Below are 12,008 nucleotides of genomic sequence, written 5' to 3' on the forward strand. Positions count from 1 at the left end.
TTCCAGAGACACCAGGACTTATCCTGGAACAGGTGAACACAAACTTCTCCCTCAAAAGATCAGATGTCACATCAGATGTCCTTTACAAGCTGAAATTCAGAGATGCTGTATCCAGACATAAGTGGTGGGACTAGGTTTGCCAGTACCAATTCTTTTTCAGTGGTCAAAAGTAGGCAATTTTCAGGGAAAAATAGCATGACCACTCTAATTCTACATGCATGCAAGAGTACCAAAACAGATGTATATATTCCACACAAAAACAACACTAGGAAAGCACGCACCACCATTCTCTCTGGATGGAGTTTGAGCTATCTTCATGGGTGGGTCACCCCAGAAAAAGCATAGCGTAGCAGTCTTGTAGTGCTACATGCATTTTGCGAACTTATTTGAACTCAGGAAAAAAATCACAAACAAAAGGATTGTGACCTTGCATCAGAGGGGTCTTCATTACTCCTCAGGGCAGAGACCATCTTTATTTGTCTTGTACATACAAAGAACAGAATCAGACTTGGCAAAATAGAACCTTTGATCTAAATTTCCTCCTTTACCTACATGTACTCGAGCCAAGCAGGATATATAAGGTAAAATCTCTTCTGTTCAGGGTCTTCTTAGAAGGACAAAGGAGTAATAATATCAGGACTCAGTGTTCTGGACAAAAGGACATCACCTCCCAGCAGGGTCCCCTTCTCACTTAAAGAACTGAGGCACACATAAAAGGAGTGTCTTTGTGTGAGCTTCTGTGAAACTACCAAAGCTGAATTGTTTGAAAATGTAAAAAGAGGGCTATGATGTTTAAATAATAGAATTGTTTTAATTAAGACTAATCAGAAGGAGACATCCAGTAGATTTGGGGGAAAGGGAAATCACTGTAATGATCAACATAACTGCTCTAACCATACCTTTAGATTTTTTTTTTCCCTGCACCCTCTACTCACTCTTTGTGGAGAAGCCTCTGCAACAAACAAGAAAGGACACAGCACCTCTCATCCCTCCATAACCCCTTTCATCCTCAGAGCAAGTCCATCATGGTCAAAACTATTTTTCTTTCAAGTGTTTGAGCATGAAGCCTCAATAGTGATCTTTTTAATACACGTTTCATATGTAAGTTCAAATCAAAATGAACTACAAAAAGAACTAGGGGGAAAAAAAAAAGTACCATAATGTGACCTCACATTGTTATCCATGTTGACTAGCAGCAATGCTTAGTCTGCCAGCCTGCTCTTAGACCTCCTTTCTTGGGCAAATATAAAAGCTTGCATAAACAACAGTTATTGGCCTACGTGTTGACCAACTGGAGAAGGATCGAGGCAGCCTGTTAGACATACTCTCTGGCAATAGGTTCTGCAGGACATCTGCTTGCAGAGAAGTGCTGCCCTGTTCCCCCAGTTCTGAATCCTTCAAAATGCCATGAATACTTGTCACCTCATGGGGAGCCAGGTTAGGGAGCTGATCCATTAGAAAACCTGGGTTATTTTTCCTGGATTCCTAGTTAGAAATATGCCACTGGAGCAAGGGAGAGTCAGGCTGCCACCTCTGGGAGCGGAGTGTGATCCTGGCTGATGGAAATGACGGTTTCTTCTCCAGAGGGAAGGACAGAGCACGATTTCTTGAGCACAGGCCCTCCTTTCCTCCTAAGTGCTTGAATCCTCCTAACCTGCCTCTTTCTCCTGTCTCTAAAATAGTACATGCAGTACATTTGCAGCTGCTTGCTCTGCTCACCAGCAGGCTGGTCAGGTCTAAGCAAAAGCACAGGTTTAGCCTTTCAGCAAACAGGAGGCCTTGGAGTTCAGTAACAAAACTTTCAAATCATTTCTGCATACACATGATATGGCAAATACAAATAACACTTGGTGACTTCTTACAGCTGGGGCAATGCTTACACATGAGCCCAAAGGCCACCCCACCAACAAATCCCCAAAACATATTCCAAGCAGCTGGGGCACGGCAGCTTGCAGAGAAGGTGGCTGCCAGGTCACATTCACTTGTTTGTTTTAATGTAAATGTAAACCTAAAAATAATATCATGGTGAGATAGATATCCCAGGCAGAAAATTCCAGCCAAAATATTTACAATTTGGTAACACTATCATCAGTTGAGAACTGCTTAGGACAGAGAGCTGAGGTGGTCTTAATAGATGTACTACCAAAATGTCTTACTGCAATTAGAACAGAGAGAGAAGAAATACACCCTTTACAGCTTGTGCTAGATACCATCCACAGGCAGTCTTTGAACTAGCACAGGTTAACCCTGATTGACGTGCAAGGCTGGTACCAGCAGGTAGCTTTCTACGCTATAGTTTTCCTTTTAATTAACAGGGTTAGATAACAGTAAAAGCCTGCAGGGAAAGTTCCCTTGAAAACTGCTCACAGGGCGTTCTCCAGCAAAAACTTGCAAGGGTCAAGGGCAGGAAGCAGCACACGCAGACAGCCGAACTGGCACATTTGCCACAGAAGCGCTCATCCTATTAACCAGCCTTCCTGCCGGGTACAAAGGAAGCCACTCAGCACCTCATCTTAAGTAAGGATTGAAGTGAAGGTGCAATTCGAGGCAGAGATCTAATAATAAGAATCAAGTTGGGAGCATCATCTCGGATGCTCATCTGAGCGGTCACTGTTTTGAAAAGAAGGGGGACGGTGGTAAGCAAAAGAGAAGAGCAAGAGATCATCCTCTCCCAGCCAGGGTCTGCCCTGTCCCAGCCCACGCAGCAGCGGCACTCGCTGGAGAATTAGTACAGCCAGGTTTTGAAGCCTGTAACCCTGGAACAGGAATTTTTGCATTTGTTCTTAGTAGATGTATCCGGCTGCTTTCCAAAGCTGTGGTGATGCATTTTGTTGTTGTTGTTTTGAGAAGTTTAATTAGGTGACTGGAACCGAATGCCAAAAATACCCTTCCCAAAATAAAACCTGATTACTGTAAGTAAGGGCCATGCCTTGAGATAATTTGCAATCCTCACATTATTTTCAGTCTAGCTTCTCTCTTCATTCATTTAGGAGGGATGAAAAAAATGTGAAGACCAGTCAGATGGTGATATTTCTCGGTAATACTTACTGGTATCTGCTCATCAGCTAATTGTTTTTGAAACTTCAGATGCTCACATGGCACATACCTAGAAATTTGCTTCACACAGGGAGGATGGCAGAATAACTATGTATTTCTGATCTGGGCTTGAATATAATTTCTCTTTTGCAGGAAATACTGTAAGCAGTAAGACTGCTGTAAAGCAGTTTCCTGAGAAGTCAGGAAAATGGCAGCAACATGCCAGCACCATGCCTTTCACGTTACAGCTCCCCACATCCAGTGCTACAGCTGGACTACTGCGACTTTCAACAACTCTGACTGCCACATTACTCACCAACTGTTGCATAGTTAAATTCAGCAGTGTTTGGGGAAACTAGAGGATACTCATACCTACAACACTCACTGAGAAAAAGCAGGCAGTCTTCCCCATTATGCTGGCTACATGGGACTTTCCAGACTGAGAGATTAACCCTTTCTTTGTTAGAAAAAGTCTGGCACTGATACCTCCCTGGAAAGGATCCATCTTTGCAATGTCATGCAGAAAAGCCTTCAAGCTAGTGAAGCACCTTTTTCCTACTCATTGAAGCTCTATCCAAGCTTTATTGCTTTATAAACAGCAGAAAAATAATGCAACTTCCTTTCCTTGTTTGTGTTCCTCAGAAAAAAATGGCAGCCTGTCAAATAATAACTGACTGTACAAAAAATAATAATTGGAAAGAGCCAGATCTACCCTGCCAGAACTCTGCTGGAGTTCTCTGCTCCACCACCAGGAAGGCAGAGAGATGCCAGCGGCAGGTGAGGAAATGCTGCTGAGCCTTACTCCACCAGATCCGTGCCTGGCCTCACTCACTGAGGGAATCCCCAGATAGGAAAGTGATCCCACAGACAGGGTGCTACGTGTGCTCCCTGTGTAGCAAGGGTCCCCTTCCTGCCTTCGGCTGGTGGCTGGAGATGCCTTCATCCAGTACTCAGGTGGCAGCAGTCTGTGTGACAGCGAAGGAGAGTCAAGGCACAATTCCTCTGCTGATACTTGATACAGGGCTACCACTGCAATTAAGAGTGATACATTTATCTTGATTAACACGGGGAAAAACAGCGTGACTCTGACTGAATGCAATGCTGCTCAGTGCCACACAGCCCCACTGTACTTCTGGCTCCTTGCACAGCTTCTTCTCTCCAGCAAAGAGAGGCAAGAGGCTGTGCTTTCCCTGCCTCTCATCACCTAGAGGTACTTCTTCCTTTCCCCACCATATGGCATGGCCACCTTGAGCTACCACCTCCACGTACCTGGTAAAATTCCCCAAAAGGTCTAATCCCCTGAGTCAATGAGGGAATTAATGTAGGGAGAGGGGTCTTGGCCCTACTGAAAATATACCAGCAAGCGATCATGACACCAAATTCTGTTTTGCTCTCAAATTGTCCCTGTCTTTTGCAGTACAACTTGTTGGATGCTCAAAAGGGAATGGAGAGGGATACCTGACTTAGCAATCAAGCTTCTTTTTTTCTTTTTTCTTTTTTTTTTTTCAGTTTTGCCTTTTTTAAATGGTGCTTTAACATTTTTTTTTATTGGATTCTAAAAATATATTAAAATCTGGCTGTGCAAAGGGAGGTTTAGACCCAACGCGAAGCTGCATCCCCACAAGACTGCAATCACTCCACTTCCTAGAAAGGAAAACTCTCACTTAAAAGCAGCAGATCATGTAATACAGGGAGAGAGGCACACAGCAGCTGCGTAAGCAACTGCAAGGCCGGACAGGACAAACACAGAGGCCTTCGCCCCAACTGTGGTGCTGTAAAATGACAAACGCTGAGCAGCCTAGGGGAATGGAGGCACAGTCTGAGTGACTTCCCCAGGTCAGATCAAGTTTACGGATGACAAGACGCTGAGTTCAGATCTCCAGGCTCGAGTACTTTGTTCTGTTGCTTTGCACCTCGTGCAGTCATTGACAGAGGGCAGAATAATCCCCCGAGCTCTTTTAGGCGCTGACACTGTAGGACAAACAAACTTCTCAGTTGCTGTTCCAGGCACTCATGAGAGTAAAAAGCAGCCAAATAATAACACATTCTCCACTCTCAGCAATTTCAGGAACAGTCCTTCACAAATATCCAAGATCATCTGTTTAAAATGCGGCTTAGTACCCTCACAAACAAGGTTTCTAACACCAACGTAGCATCTCATTAGCACAATGTGTACTTTACCTTTTGATGGCCACTGGCTTGGAGTACCAGGTAGATTGGCTGCTATAAATGAGGGTTAATGTATAACAGTCCTTTCTGTCCTTGCTCAACACAGCTAAAGAATACTTCATTTTCTATAGATACTCAGCCAACATTTTGTGTCTTGCTAGAGCATACCCATTTATTTAATACGCTGGAGCTGGTCCTAGTTTCTGTTCTGTGAAGTAATAAACCCCTATAAGGAAATGCTACAGAAACACATGCTTTAAGAGCAACTCTGCAAGCAGGCTTGCAGTGTGATGCTGCCCAGCCACCTTATAATTAGCACTTGAAACATTTAAATGCACACATCAGACCCATGCAGTTTAACAGTGTGGAGGTCTGCGTGGGATTAGCCACTCTTTCCTGCTCTGCTCTACAGATGCCACCAAAGTACAGGTCCTTGGGCCAGCGGTGAGAAACTCTCCAGCATCATTCCCACAGCCCCTGTTACACTTGTGTGCTCTTGTCACTTCCCCACAAGTACCTCCTCATCCCCTGCTCACTTGGACCTGCTTTCAGTGCATACATCCTTCTGTGACACTTAACCTTTGTTCCCCAAGTTCCTGTACAGTTCATCCTTACTTCTGCTGAAAAGCAAGTTGCTCTCTGCCAGCCTGCTCCCTGAGAGCTACAACCCCACATGAATTTCTACTTATCTTTAGGGCTAACAGAAGGGATTGGTTAGAAAAACAAAACAATCCATCCCCACCTCACAGCTCTCAAAGAGGCAGTGCTCTGGTGACTTCCCTTTCCTTTGATGATTGAGATAAGGTACTTTTACAAGCATGAGAAGGGATTTATTTTCTGAATGAGCAGATTATGAGCACAGACGGTGACTGTTTCAGATTAGAGAAAGGGTGAAAAGTCTAGAGACAGTAGCAGATGAGATTAAAGCATAACAAGGCAGAGTCAGAGTTCAGGAAGCTGAAAACTCAGCTTGCACCAGTGCAGAAGAACAGGCTAGTGAGTGTTTTGGGTATCATATTGACCATCCTACCTAGGAACAGGCCCAGAATACTGGGTCCTCCACCATTCTGCCTGCTAGTGCAGGTGCATGGTAATAAAGAGAGAGTTGTATATTATAATCCATTCAGTGTTTGCTAGAGTACATTATATCCTGCTAACGAGGTCTAGCTACAAGTGAAGACAAAAACTATACCACATATCCCCATCATTTATTCACTTCTTCCTTACTCTCCCCACTAAGCAGAATTCAAGATAATTCCAGAAGGGAAAATAGAGATAAATAAAATTTAATAACTATGTATTGTATTTCCTCATTGCAACTATTAGTCACTAAAACGGGAACAGGGTGCTAAATGCATCCCTCTGCAGATGCTGCTGTTAGTAGTTCAGTCACACCAGAGTCACATAGCTCTAAAACAAATGTTTAAGCACTATCTCTGACTGTGTGAGTCACAGCTCCCCATGGCTGTATCAAGTGGTAAAAAAAACACCTTCCAGACCTCTTTGCTAGGTCTCAAGTTTCACTCATTTTTTGGGCCACTATCCTCTATGTCTCATTCAGGCAGTGAAGAAAATCTTACAGCGGTCTGTGTGATTACACTGAAAACTGGCAAACACCTTTCTGCTTTGCTGTTTCGTGAATTACACTATCATCCAGTCTTTCTACGACCTAAAATATTTTCTAACTAATGCTGGTAACACAGCTGATTATTCTAGATCACTGTGGCCAGGTTCCTCCAATCCTTCCTCCATTTTACTTAGTTAACCTGACATTCATGTCAGAGCATCTCGTATGAAGAGTCTCTGCAAGTGTGGACACTTAGCAAACCACTTGTTAATAAGGAGTAAGTACTTGCAGTAGTTATTCAACAAAAATGTAAGTTGCAGTGGTAACAGTATTCAAGAGCTAGCAGTAGCAGGTTTAAGTTACAGCCAGGAATATTTAAGACAGACATCAGGAAAAGCTTTCTGCTGCTCAGGATAGCTACGGACTTGCATGGGCTTCACAACGAAGTTGCGGAATTTCCATCACTGATGGTTTTCTGTAACAGGTCGGAAAATCATCTGCAGGGAATGGCAGATGCAAATGATCCTGCCCTGAGAGAAGGGCAGACTTCCATGCTCCCCTTTCCATCTGCATTTTGGGTAGGTCTCTGCCTCCTGCTCCAGAAGCAGCAGCAGGATGGCTGCAACCCCCTCGGAGCCCCGCCGAGGAGGCACAGGGGCACGCTGGAGCAGAGGCTGCCGGGGAGCTGCCTCTGGCCAGCGGGCCTTTACCTCCCATGTGGGCCGTCCCTTCCCCAGGCTCTAACCACGTCCTAAACAAGTACGCATCCTCTCCAACACGTACACCCCAAGGCAGCCCCAGCGCTCCCCAAGAGCAACAGCTATTTTCTTCCCTGAGATTTCTTATCAGCTGCTAAAAGCTGGAGAGGAACAACTGCACTCCAGACAATTGTGGAGGAAGTGGGTGGCTGGAAGTGACACAAGGAGCTGGGGGCTTTCGTGCAGGCAGGCACTATTTTTAAACGCTGATGTGGAATATGTTTGTTCTGCTCGGAGGAAATCCATCCCCCCATGCTGTGCCATGCCCACTCGCTTTAAACTGAAAGACTTCAAACATCATCCATATCCTCTTTCTAGTTTCTGCTGTAGGACTGAATTTGTAACTTCTTCATGGGAAGCACGTTAGATCCCAGAGACTGTAAAACATTTTTTCTTCCCTTAAGAATTTCCCTCCCAGTTGCTTTCTACCAGCAGTAGCGCAAGAAGTATCTTCAGCACAGACTCACTGCTAATATTTTAATCGCCACATGAAAAGCACAGCTCACCATGGCGTTCACTCCCCGCTCAGCTAACACAAGTGACAGAGCACTCGTGTTGATCTCGGTAGCAGGGTTTATTTCAAACAGGGGAAGGCAACAGGAGAGGAAAAAAAAGTAGTTCACTGTGGTCCTATACCTGCTGTTACAGGAACCATCTCTTTATCTGAGGACAAAACCACCGACCTGATGCACCAGGCCCACCACCTCAGCTCCTACCCAGTCCTGACAGACACACGGCCGGTGTCACCGGCGAGGGAAGGTGCTTTGAAAAGCTGCCACAGCGTCCTGACCTCTCCTCACGGGAGCCATCCGGCCACAGGCAGAGCTGGCCTGACCTACTTCAGCCTGTGCAGCCGCAGCGTGCCACCGGCATGAAAGCAGACCAAGATGATTTAAAAATAAATAAATAAATTTAAATCCAGTTCTCTCTCCTCATACAAACACAGCCTTGTCGATACTATTAGTGCCATTTTTCCTGCGGGAAACGCATTACTGATCAATAGAGGATGTGCTACTTTGTGAGAAGATGAGTAATTGAATGAATTATGAACAGAAGGTCCTTCTCTTCAGCTGACATTATCCCTAACCCGTTCCTTTCTCTCTGCATAAATTCTGCTTGGCATCGTAGGAGTAAGACAGGGAAAGATCTCAGAGCCAGAGTAAGATTCATGATTAGATCATTATCTGCAAGTCAGGTCTCTGCAATTCATAAAAATTCAGGGTTAAGTCTCCTCTCCTAATTCAAGTCCGATCCTTCGGCCCAAACCAAGCACAGGGATGAACTAGGAGAGCGGAAGAAAAGACTGTCAAATATAACAATATGACACTCAGCTGCTTTATCACTATTATCACAGTAAACTTTTATATGCAGGCACCGAGGGTCTTAAATTAAATGTCAAATATCATCTGGCACCAGGAGCACGAGGTACAGTCGCCTGCAGGGAAACGGAGCCTGACAGCTTTGCTCTGCTTGTCAAAACAGCATTTGCTTCATTCAGATCTTTGGGCAAATGAATCACCATTTGCCAAACAAAAAGTTACTAGAATCTGTTAACTAAAGCCGACAAAAAAGAGGTGGTGGTGATGGCAGAGAGTAAAGGCTTTTTTTTTTTTAATTCTATTCAGATGTTTGAAGATTGTTTTCTCCACTTGTAACAGAGGCATAGAAGAAGATATAGAGAAGGTCCTTTTTCTTCCTCTCTCTCTTTTTTTTTTTTCCTTAAATTGAGGTTGATACAAGGTCATTAAGTGTTCTCCCCTTTCAGCTGGCCTATGTCCTCCTCACCAGTTAAAGAAAAGAAATAACCCAAGCTTATTTCCCTCTCGGGCAAGCCAGGAACTGTTGCTGCCTTTTTGAATCGACTCCAGAAAGCTTGCCAGCTGAAGTTTATGAAGTCTAGTTAATTGCTGCAGCATATTGATTTCATGTTTGTATGGGGAAATGTATAGCTACAGACACCCTGGCTGGTTACCCTCCCGGTGGCTGGCAAAGCCACCCTGCTCCCGCAAAGGAAAAGGTGGGATGCTCTCCTACTGCTGCTGCTGCTGCGTCCAGAGCCACAAAACAGCTTCGCAAAGCCTGCAGCTCCACTGCAAAGGCAGACTGCAAGGAACTGCTGATAATCATGCAGATTTCAGAAAACGCACGGAAGAGAGAAATCTAGCTTTCAGAAAAGCAGAATAATTTAGACAGTAACAAGTTTTCTTAAGCACCTGATTTTGTCAGCGGGGAGCATTCTGTGCCCCTGCAGACCCAGGGTACGGCCCTCACGGTGTATGGGAAGCTACGCTGCAAGCTTGTGTAGCAGCGGCTGCAAGCAGGAGGAAGACACAAGGTGAAAGCAGCAGATCCCAGCTGGCAAAGCTGGGCACATTTGCATGCCTAGGCACATGCTGGAAAATATATGGTAATTACAGCTGCCTTTACTGACCCTTTAAATTCATTTTAAGTGGGGTTTTGGGGTGTAAACTGGAAACCAGGCTTAGGTACGCCAGGAAACAGCTATGGAGTAAGGCATGCCCGACTTGGAAAAATCAGTGGGAACAACTGCCACGGGCAGACGGTAACTGCCCTGTTGTGCTTTGATGTGCACAGCCCAGGAAGAACAGCATGCAAAATGCCAGCAGAGAGAGTCTCTGGAACTGCTGGCAGAAGCAGCAGGCTCCAGAGCAGACAGCACGGTGACTTACTCTTCCAGCACAGGTCACCCGCTGCTGCTTGTGCCTTGGTCCGCCTGCCAGAGAACTGCATGGGGCATCCAGTGCATCACGTGTGCAGCTACAAGGATTTGGTCAAACGATCACATAGCTACCACCACGCAGCAGTTTGCTGTTTCTCTGCCACCAGCACCGAGCCTCTCTCTTCCACCGCTCACTCTCTTTACAGATGAGGGAAGAACGTGGTCTGGCCAAATTAATTCTTGAAATTTCTTACTGAAAAGCCTTTCCCCGTGCCCTTGGAACAGCAAGCCCAGTACCAGCTAAAGTCAAGCATAAAAATATTGGCTACAGGAGGAAGTGGAAGAGAAGATTGAAAAAATTCTTGTGAAGTAGAAAGTAAAGCAAGTTTCCACCAGGAAGGTTCTGTTTAAGCCACCTTTCTTCTCTCTCTCGCCTCCAACCTCCATTCCCTTGTCGAAACGCAAAGCTCTCAAAAGGTTCTTTCCAGAATGAAGATTTATAAAGTTTTAACAGCCAAAAGTGAGAGTGCAAATTCTAAATGTGCACAACTGCAAAGCGTGGTACCTACTCTGACCCCCGGTCACCAGGCTGAATTGCTGTAACTTTTTCATTAGAGAAATAAAAGGCAACTTTGGGCATTGGGGGGTGGGAGGGTGGGTGTTTGTTGGAATCCATCCAAGCTTTAGCAACGAAAGGAAAGGCTGTGAGATTTATATTAGAAAAAATCATAAATCTTCATCCACCCTTCGCAGAGTGCTAATGTTAATGCTAAAAATAACTACAGTGCCTGCGGGATTTCAGCATTTGGATTAATCAAGTCTCGTGGTGCTAGAGGGGGAAAAAGCACTACAGGAACAAAGCGCTGAAGGATTTCAGGACCCGAGCGTACAGGCAAGGACGCCGCATCCCAAGAACAAGCTGCCATTTGTTTCTGGCTCAGGCAGATGTTCCATAAGGATTACAGCAGGGGAAGGAAGAAAAAAAAAAGCAGGCAGGCACAAAAGCACATTGAGACACAGGGTCAGGCTAGAGCAGAGCTGTCAGCCTTCCCTACCCACAGCATTAAAGCTTAATTAGCCCGAGATCTCTTGTTAAAGTCCACAAAGCAGGACGGCATATCATCACAGTCACAACTTTGTTCCCCTTCCTTTCAGGTGTCTAGCATCGGCTTACCCCTGCTACATGATTTCTACACAATGCAAATTTTACAATCACTAAAGTACAGCACGCAGCAGCTGAGAAGTGCGGAAACCATCATCGTGGTTAATAAACAACCAGGGAAAGATCTATTGGGTTATCTTAGCTGGAAGCTCTGGTCCTGGTTTATACTATTATTCTATCCTGGTTTTTGCATCAAAATAAGGCACCTAACGTCTGGTGTCCTCCTAAAATGGAGAGTATTACTGACTGATATTTGGGAATTTTCTGTAATGTTTGATCCCATCACCTCACAATCATGAAAAGCTTCTCGTACAAAACACTGTAATCTCAATTCTATCAATACGCTTCATTTCACAAATCTGCTGTGGAGTACAAGCCACCTCCCTTTATTACGGTTGCTTATAAATAGTAATAGCACTCAATCCCAAGACCTCAGTGGAAGCTCAACAGCCACATCATTTGATATTGCCGTTATTGGTTTCTGGTTAACAAATTAGAATTTACTCTAGCTGCAACCATCCGTAGGTTTTGCTCCAATATGAGAAACAGGATGTGGTACTCTGGATGTTGCACCTTCTCTCCTATTTCCAAAAAGACCTTCCAGGCATCTTTGTCATATTGACTCCTGATCACGTT

At 44.8% G+C, this 12,008-nt stretch overlaps 1 long non-coding RNA gene across 6 annotated transcripts in view; it reads right to left on the bottom strand.

Annotated features, from left to right (window-relative positions):
* The window catches only part of LOC310900073, a 67,259-nt gene that overhangs the window by 53,265 nt on the left and 1,986 nt on the right, over positions 1–12,008 (bottom strand). For 2 of the 6 annotated variants that reach the window (XR_014584807.1, XR_014584808.1), the window contains exon 4: positions 410–5,007. The exons of the other annotated variants lie outside the window; for them this stretch is intronic. This is a non-coding gene — a long non-coding RNA (uncharacterized lncRNA). Of the gene's footprint in view, positions 1–409; positions 5,008–12,008 lie in introns of those variants that run through there. 6 annotated transcript variants of the gene reach the window in all.

Source organism: Anser anser, assembly GCF_964211835.1.
Source record: "Anser anser genome assembly, chromosome: 5".
NCBI lineage: Eukaryota > Metazoa > Chordata > Aves > Anseriformes > Anatidae > Anser > Anser anser.